This window comes from Phragmites australis, chromosome 1, assembly GCF_958298935.1.
Source record: "Phragmites australis chromosome 1, lpPhrAust1.1, whole genome shotgun sequence".
In the NCBI taxonomy this organism is placed as follows: Eukaryota; Viridiplantae; Streptophyta; class Magnoliopsida; order Poales; family Poaceae; genus Phragmites; species Phragmites australis.
The window spans coordinates 11,717,672-11,726,799 of NC_084921.1; the positions used below are offsets into that span (position 1 = coordinate 11,717,672).

Genomic DNA, 9,128 nt, shown 5'->3' on the forward strand with positions numbered 1-9,128 from the left:
AGGGGCTCATATAAACATGGCTCACTTAGAGTCTCCTAGCCAGATCATGGGACTTCACTTAGATTTCTCGAGTCTTCTTATGGCTTCCATTGCCACTATTAGCCTACAAATGGATATCAAGTTCAGCTAGTGGGGTGTGAGGCTAAGTCATACCACATACAGGGCATGTGGTTGTACGATGGTCTCTAGGTAGGATGTCAAATTATTATACCTATCTTGTGGTGTTTCTATTAGTTAATTGGCTGTGATAAAGGCTACCGGGTTACTTATGTAATGGACACCCTGGTTATATACTACTATGTGAATATGAAATATGATGACTAGGTGTTGTTATCTTGCGAGAACCAGATTAAGTTATTATTCTATACTATTATATAGACTAGAGAGAAAGATTGATAAAGTCATTATACTTATCTTAACATGATTCTCTAGGTTAACTAGTCGTGAAGCGACTACTAAGGTTTCCTGTGTATGCGTGATAACCTTTTACCCTATTACTCTTCCTAATTTATGATTATCTAGCAAGTATACCAAGTCACTAGTCATTTATCCACTAACTACCCTAATTAAGATACTATTCATTCCAACTAAATTTTAAATTTAAGCCTAAAACATGATTATTCACATTTATCTACTTTTGAACTATTTACAGTATGAGCTAAAAGGTTATTTTATCCTTATGACAAAATACAACCAAATTTAAATAAACTCAAACGAAAATCAAAAGAGCTATAGAAATTATGAAATTGGCAGATGGATAAATCTTGAATTTAGATGAATTTTGGTGGAAGAATCGTCGAATTCAGAGTAGAAACGGAGGAGAAATGGACTTTAGAAGATCTTCTGGAAGAATAAATCAGAAAAAGAAAAGGTAGATAATATTCCTTAGAATATTCTCTGGAAAATGATTTTTTGGAATTATTAAATATTTTTGGAAAATCAGAAAATTTGTTTCCAAAGATTTCTCATCACTTGAGACATTTTTGGGTCTTTGTGGATCTCTATCAGTCGTATTATTTTCTTCCTCTTTTATTGTTGTTCATCCCTATGATCATTCACATTAGATCATGATCCATGTGCTCATCATCTACGACCTTCTCCACCTTAAAAAGAAAATTTCATAGAAACCATCATCAACCATGATGTCCATGGCGTCTGGAATGTGTTTAGCATCCGTCACCACCACAAGTATGCAGACCACCTCTGTATTCCTAGTGGTAACCATATCAACCTTCTGCGTGGAGCCCAAACTGGTTCCAACTGCCCATAACGGCAAAAAAGACATGATCTCGAATGCCACTTCCATATACTTTAACCCATACCTTATGTAGATAGTCCTGGGGTTCTATCTTTTGGTCCCATTCCTCAAAAGCTGTGACACCCTCCTCATTGTCCATCTTAATTCACTTTATTGAAATCATCCGTTGTAATTCAACTTTGCATAGAAATGGAACCACATGCATGTTCATTCCATGCTAGTGCACCTGCCGCTGCCACTTAACAGGAATGAGCCGCTCCAACTCTTACCGCACTAAATCACAGTACACATTTCCCTCTGTAATGCAGATCAGAGTCGTCGCAGACTTGCGTTTGGGTGGCTTCACAGCTCCATTGCATGGGATTAGAAAGAAGCCAAGGCTGTCGCCAGGGAACCCACAAAATGTTGCTACTGGTTTTGGCTCCCGAAGTAATGGACACTTTGGAGTAAATTGATCTCCCTCGCATATCTCACAGCATATTATGAACTTCTTCTTCTTCCCCTTGGAAACCTGATCATTGATTTCCTTGATCTTGTTCGAGTCTCGATGCCCAGAACCTTCCCCTTTCTCAAAAGGGGCTTTCTGTCCCATCCCTACCGCTGATGGAGGCTCCATGGACAATCCCGGGGGGGGGGGGGGACTCTCCCTTCTGAGTTGCAAACAAACGCAACTTTAGATGGAATGAGAAGGGTACTCTCCCTTATCTACAGCGATTTGCTTCTTATACCTAAGTGTTTTCCCAGAGGATCATGAGATCAGAAGATGGGCAGCGGAAGGCTTCATCAGTCCAATGCATGGTCTGAGCATGGAAGAGATCGCTTAGAGTTGTTTCGATGGGTTTGTGAGTAGAAGCGTTGTGACTCGTGGACAGCTCGCTAGCAGCAGTGAGGTCAGGAGTTTGAAGGTTCATGACATAATGCTGGAAATCATCACCTCCAAAGCTGTCCAAGAGAACTTGGTTCCATTCCTTTGGAACCCCCAGCACAACACAGTCGTAGGGCATGACGACATTCGGTGGCTTCCATCCAGCCTGGCAAAAAGGACAAGGATTTTCTTCAGGACAAGCTTGCCCCATGTCCGTTCTTTGATAGTACTCCTATTGGGCAGCACAGAGAAACCAGAGAGCATCATTGAAGCTTTTGAGGGGTGCTAGATCTTGAAGGATGCTGCTGGTTAGGAAATCAAGATTCAAAGGGCATCTGCAAACTGTCTCAATTGAGGTATCTAAGCATTAGGGGCACATTTATCTCGTGACTACCAGACATGCCCAGGAGCATCTCGCAGCTCCAAAAGCTGAATCATTTGCATACGTCGGTCCATTACACAAGCACGCACAGTGTGTGTGTGTGTGTGTGTGTGTGTGTGTGTGTGTGTGTGTGTGTGTGTGTGTGTGTGTGTGTGTGTGTGTGTGTGTGTGTGTGTGTGAAGCATTTTGCCTAGGATAGGGCTGTGATATTACCACCTGGCTTGAGCAAGATGGCAGCCCTGAAGAGGATTTCTTTTGTAGATGTCGCAAGCAGCACCCATGGCCCATGCACGATGGAGGTGACTGTAAGGAGACATGACAACTCGACTTCTTGGAGCGCCTAGACCCACCCCATGTCTTGCTTCAGAGCCGGCCTGCATTTGGTGGGGTTCCAGACCTCAACAACTTAGCCATCCTATCACTCCGGCATAGTGATGCTCAAGATAGATGGTGGAGGTGCTAGGGAAGCTTCCGAGCCTTGTCTCTCTCAAGCTATACCACAGGTCATATATGGGTGCTGGATTATTTATGTTTTGCATCGAGAGCTTCAACAATTGGTTATAGATAACCTGCCAGAGCTTAGAGAGTTCTTGGAATCCAGAGCATCAAGAAGCTAAGGGCCCGTTTGGTTGCCCGCATGACCTAGCCTGACTCGTATCTAGTGAGTCAGGCTCATTTGCTATTTGTTTGGTTCGCTGCATGTGCTCAGTTTGACTGAGAAGAGATTGTGTTTGGTTGCAAGCATGAGTATATGTTGCATGAGATTGAAATAAAAAAGCAAGTGCTAACATGATGTTTATTTTACATAAATACATTCTATAATACTTAATTTATCATATTCAGTCTTAATCCAATTTAGAATGTACTGATATGAGTTAATACTCACTAATTATACGCTAATCATGTCATTAGTGTAGCCTGGCTCGAGAGAAACATAGATGAAATCCGTTTCCAGAGAGCCAGACTCAATACTGATTTTGTATCGAATGAGCCTAATCGAGCAAGCAACCAAACACCATGTCCCTGCAGTGAGCCTGGCCGGCCCCATCTAGGCTACCAAACAAGTGCTAACGGAATTGGAGTTCTTCTGAACCTAAAAGTTCATTGCCAGAGATGATGGACCATCTCCTTCTTATTTTTTTTTTCAGATGGCCTTAAATGAAGAGCCAGAGGATGGTTCTCTATAGAGATCAACTGGAAGCACTGAAAGCATCCAATATATAGAATTCCTTTGTTTTTTCAACTTAGAAACTACTTATCATGTGGACTATCCCTCCCTCCTCTGGTGCTCCATCAGCAGAGAGTTGTTGAACACCACCCGTGCCATTGAATAGATTGACAATTTTTTAGTGCTGTATCAGGACCTCGGTACCTTTCAGTGGCAAAAAAGAAAGTTTCTTGCAAAATGCGAACAACAGAAATAACTCGTAGGTTATCATAGTAACATGAAGCGCAAGATTTTAGTTCTCATGTCAAATCACAATCGATCGAACTAACTCTCACGAGCCACAGTTGTCAAATCAGCCAAGCACCTAAAATCTAGTGCAAAACTGAACCGCAAGAAGGATTTCGTGAAACCTCAGGCTCCATTCAGCTACTGTAATGTAAACTAAACATCTAGCCTGCATATGACTTAACTGCCAAACACCTGATCTAAGGCACACTGCAAGGTATTTACAAACCACATTCACTTCTCCTAAGCTATTGCCGACCCTTCAGTGAAAAAACCTTCGTCGACACCGTGCTGATCCCATCTCCTCATACTCTGATCTTGTAATGCACATTGATTCAAAATCAGGGCTGGACACCAAAATAGATCCGCCTCTCCAGACACCAAGAATTGGGCTAGACAAAGTAAAAGGGCATTAATGGCATTCGTATACATGGGCAAGCGAGACTCGAGACAAAGAAGGGGGGGGGGGGACATACTTCGCTTGATGAATTATCTTCACCTTGTAGTTGTTAGGGACAAGAGGCCGAAGTTCCCTCCCCCTGTCAATACAGTTTACGAGATCTCAGTGACCACCTCAAACACACAAAATAACAACGCCCAAAATAGCAGCCTTTCAGTGAATCGGGGGAACAAGGTACTTCCACCTGTCAAGATGATGCTGGAATCAACACAACAAAAGTGAACATTAATAGCATATTCAAATATCAACATAGGTACAGACACATATCCTAATAAATGGTACCTCTCAAAAAGGACAGGTTGAAGATACAGATGGCAGGCTTGTACAACACAAACTATACATTCAGCAAGCCCAGCTTGATTCATACCTACAAACATGCACACTGGATATTAGTATGGCAGCAATGAAGAGCTTAAATGATACACGCACCTAACCCTTGCCCCCATTAAAAGAACAAATGATAAAAGTGAAATTCAACAAGCTGAAGACAAACATAATGCATGGTCAATGGAGATTGCTACTGCTGAGCCAGTCACAACTCACAAGGATTATTATCCTAGTATAGTCATTGAGCTTAGACATGTTACAGGTGTTGCATTTTCATATGTTACAGGGCAAATTATCCTGATCAAAAACAAATTCATGCTTCGTCTGAGTGGAGATAGAAAGGAAATTTTGTTTTCTAACGATCTTTAGAGATTTAATATCTATATATAGCAATATGTTACCAATCCAAATTTGGGAGCACAAATGAGGCAACACTGTAACACAAAAATCTTGATCTTGTGGTACAACTACCCCCACACACCTCTTTTGTTCAAATTGTTAGTCCCTCTCTTTGTTGCATTTTTCTCCACTGAACAAATCATGATTCGCTGGATTACTTCCAAGGATGTAAGACAAAAATGACACAATTGATGTAATGGAGAAGTTGTCATCACTCGAACAACTCCCTAGTCAATAAAGTTAACATTGCTCATTGAATCATTAGTCCATGCAACTCAATCCTACATGTGCATAATCACCCAACAATTTGACAAGTATTCTGGAATGCAGAAAACCATGGTCAGAGAAAAAAACAGGTATACCTAACCAGATTCAGAAAGATAACAATTGATAAGTGCCATTGAGAAAGCAATTTAGCTTCTGATCTTTTCTGGTCACCTAGGACAACATCAGTTGCATGTTCTCACAAATACTAGACAAAAGTATACAGGACACTTGATATTGACACTAACCAAGATCAATCGGATGAAAAAGCATCTATGGGACAAGGAACCTCTCATTGGTCAAGACAAATTCCTGCACAGTTAAAACTCCATTAGATGATACCAACTATAAGACATGCAATTAAAACTTGGTATGCTACATTTTGACTCAATTCTAGCTTTTTTCGATCCTCAAACTTATTTGTATCCATGCCATTGTCTTTTCCATCCGATTCGCCATCCACAGGCAGAGAAGAGTATCTGAGGGCTTCATCCATGTCCTTGACAAATCCCTTCTTGTGTGTTATGCCATCAGGAAGAATGTAAGAACATCTAAAAGGGTTATCCTTAAATGATAAACTGCAAATGCATAGCATGTTGCTAAGAGATTGAGTAATCAAATCAAATAGCACAAATACTGCAAAGGTATTTGGCATGGTATGCACAATAACCTACACTAGACAGCATCATCAGAATTTGAAGTGAAACATAGATGTGTAAGCATCCTCCACCGTATTAAACAAGCAATCCCACTTGAATGAGGTAACGATAACATCAAATCTTTGCCTAATCCAGACCACCTTTTATCCTATAGATATATGCAGTCCAAGTGGTGCATTTCAAGTTACAGCTCTGAAAATTATAATTTGATACAATTGCATACAACATTAATTACTATAGCCAAATATTAAGATCACAGCCTAATACTCAAACCACAAATGACCAACCTTTCATCATCAAATCTTCTCAGTCAAACATAAACAAATATTCTGTACAACAAACTCCTGCTAAGTGTGCTACCATTTTCCATTACAGTAAAGATATTTCTAAGCAACTTTTTAGCAAAGAAATATATCCCTTAGTAACATTTTCTAGCAACATCCCATGGCATCTAACATGTTCTCTTAGCATTGTAAAATTCACTGTGCTTTATGAAGACACTTCTAAAGAACTTTCTGGAGAAAACAGTCAAACATAGGCCTTAGTAATATTCTAGTGAAGTAGTTCATACTTCATACTTCAAGTATAGGACTTAAAGCTCTTATATGCTAAGTTTTTTTGTCTTTCACCAGAGAAAAAGTTTGCATTCTTGAAATTAGCTCAATGTCATGATCTGTGTTTAGCTCTAGAGCAACACTTCATACAATTTATGCTTGTGGTGCCTATATCTAATTGTCAGCTAAAAATGTTAGGTCCCTCTCATGCACACACAAGCAAAATACTGTTTTTTTCTTTTAGCTAAAAATGTCAGCACATCTAGTTAAATTGGCTACACCAGAAAAATCAATCATGAACAAACAAAAACGAGAAGTGAGAATATGATATATCTATGACTGGTGAGGAAGGTAGCAGACCTGGCAAGGTGCAGATCACCAGGGACATCAAGGGAGACAAAGCATAGCTTTTCCTTTGCATCATCAATGAGGAGAGTTTCATCCATGACATTAAGGGAACGATATGAGATAAGCTCCTTGAGATAGTTTGTAAGGGCCTTGCCGCCAAGGTCCATGCACCGCGCACCATAATTCAGTGTGAAGTTCTGAAGCACAGGGGATGCATGGGTGAAGGAGAAGCCACTGTCAATAACAAGGTTGCATTGGGCACGAAAGAGTGTCGGTTGGCGGTTGGCCTCATAGAGATGTACAAGTGAAGGGGCGTCTGCAACGCAAAGAGAGTTGAATCGAAACTCCTCAAACACAAGCTCATCAGTTGCATGCTGCAGTGCTGGAGGATTGAACATGGGCTCCACCAGTAACAAGGATGAGTTGTTAGGATCCACCTGCAACAGGTTTCGCAGAACCCGTTCCCACACCTCCCTCTGCACCTCAGTATTGATAAGATAGCCACGATCAATAGGACGCTTCAACATCATACCAGTCACGTCGACATCTTCGGCCTGCAGCTGGTCAGCCACAAGCCATTCTCTTGGAATTTGTATTGGCACTAGAGGGCTTGGCCATACAGTTGGGGACAATAGCAATTGGATCCTTGTCCCCACCGAAACCAGCCTTCAGAAGACCACCCCAATTGTCTATCACTACCACAGTTGATCCGCCTGTCATTAGATATCCCCCCACTTCTGTCCTCTAGCCTGCACTTATGCCAATGCAAACCCAAATGGTATACTTTAATGTACGATGGATCCTACATACAAAATAAGGGGGTAAAAATGGTGAACTGGTCAAAACTGCACAAAATTCATCCTACATAGATATCAAGGTATGGATAAGTTGTGTGGATAACATGGTTAGTTGCTCGAGTGCAACATGGAAAGAACAATCTAATATAATTTCCTCCACACAACTCTATATTGCAGCATAGCAGAATGGAGCTATTTGAACATAGAGCCGACAATTACCAAAGCATAACATCCAGAAAAAGCGATGATAGATCCTAAAAAGAGCCCGATGCAACCAATATTGTTCCAAGAACAGATTGTACCTCTGGACCAACAGGACTTTACTGAATTATCTAGTTCCAAATGAACTGCCTATAACGCAAAATTCTTAATTTTCACCGCAAAATGGTCAACCGCTTACAATCCACTCTGCATATTCGGTGACACTTGCTCAGGTCGAGGGGAGACTTAGGTGGTGTTTGGTTGTGCGCTGTAAATGCAAACACAAATGGGATTTGAAAGCAGTGCTAATGGTAACAGATTAAGCAAATCACATAGTTTGTTTGGTTGAGCATTGTAAGGGAGGGTGCGGATGGCCACGGCCTATCACCCGAGAAGCCCGAGGGGTTGTCAGTCTGTCACCCGAGAGAGGATGCGACACCGGCGCGCCGGGGCTTGTCAGTCATCACCGGAGTTTGTGGTTGGGCGGCGCGCCGGAGTGGACTTGGCCGGTGGTGTCTCTCTTGCGAAGCTTGCCCCTATCCAGATCTGGAACAAAAGTTTAGAGAAAAAGGTTTGGAAGGAGAGGGAGAGGGAGGAAGCGACAGCGGGTGCTCCTCACCGGTGAGGATGCGGCAGAAGCTTCGCACGAGGAATGAGATCGCGGGTTCAACTCCCACAAATTGCTCGGGCGCATAATTTGCTCGGGTCACAATTAGAAAAGCTGCGGGGTTCGTTTGTCGAGTGAAAAAAAATCAATTCTAAAAACATCGAATTTAAGATCAACTGTCACTGTTAGTTTGTAACATAAAATAACAATAATAACTCTATTATTATCGATTTTAAAATCAACAATAATACTATTACAACCGTTTAATCACTAGAACCGGCGGTGATACAGTTTTTGAACCGGCATTGAGCGGCGGTGCAAGTAATGCGCGAGCGCTGGTACGTAGATGCGGTCTCCGGTCTCAGTTGAGCATGCAGGAGTCTTCCAACAGATTGGATTGGGTTATCGAGCTCTTAACCTCTCATGTCTCGTCGACGAGGCACTCGGAGCCGATGCGCTGACGAATGGACTCAACGAGTTCCTCGGCGTGGTCGCAAGCGACGTGGAGGAGCTCCTAGCACTGCGTCCATGGCCGTCTTCTCGCCGCCCGACTG

At 42.0% G+C, this 9,128-nt stretch overlaps 1 pseudogene; it reads right to left on the reverse strand.

Annotated features, from left to right (window-relative positions):
• Window positions 1-5,549: 5,549 nt before the first annotated feature.
• Window positions 5,550-8,119, reverse strand: LOC133887718 (actin-related protein 6-like; annotated as a pseudogene).
• Window positions 8,120-9,128: the final 1,009 nt, after the last annotated feature.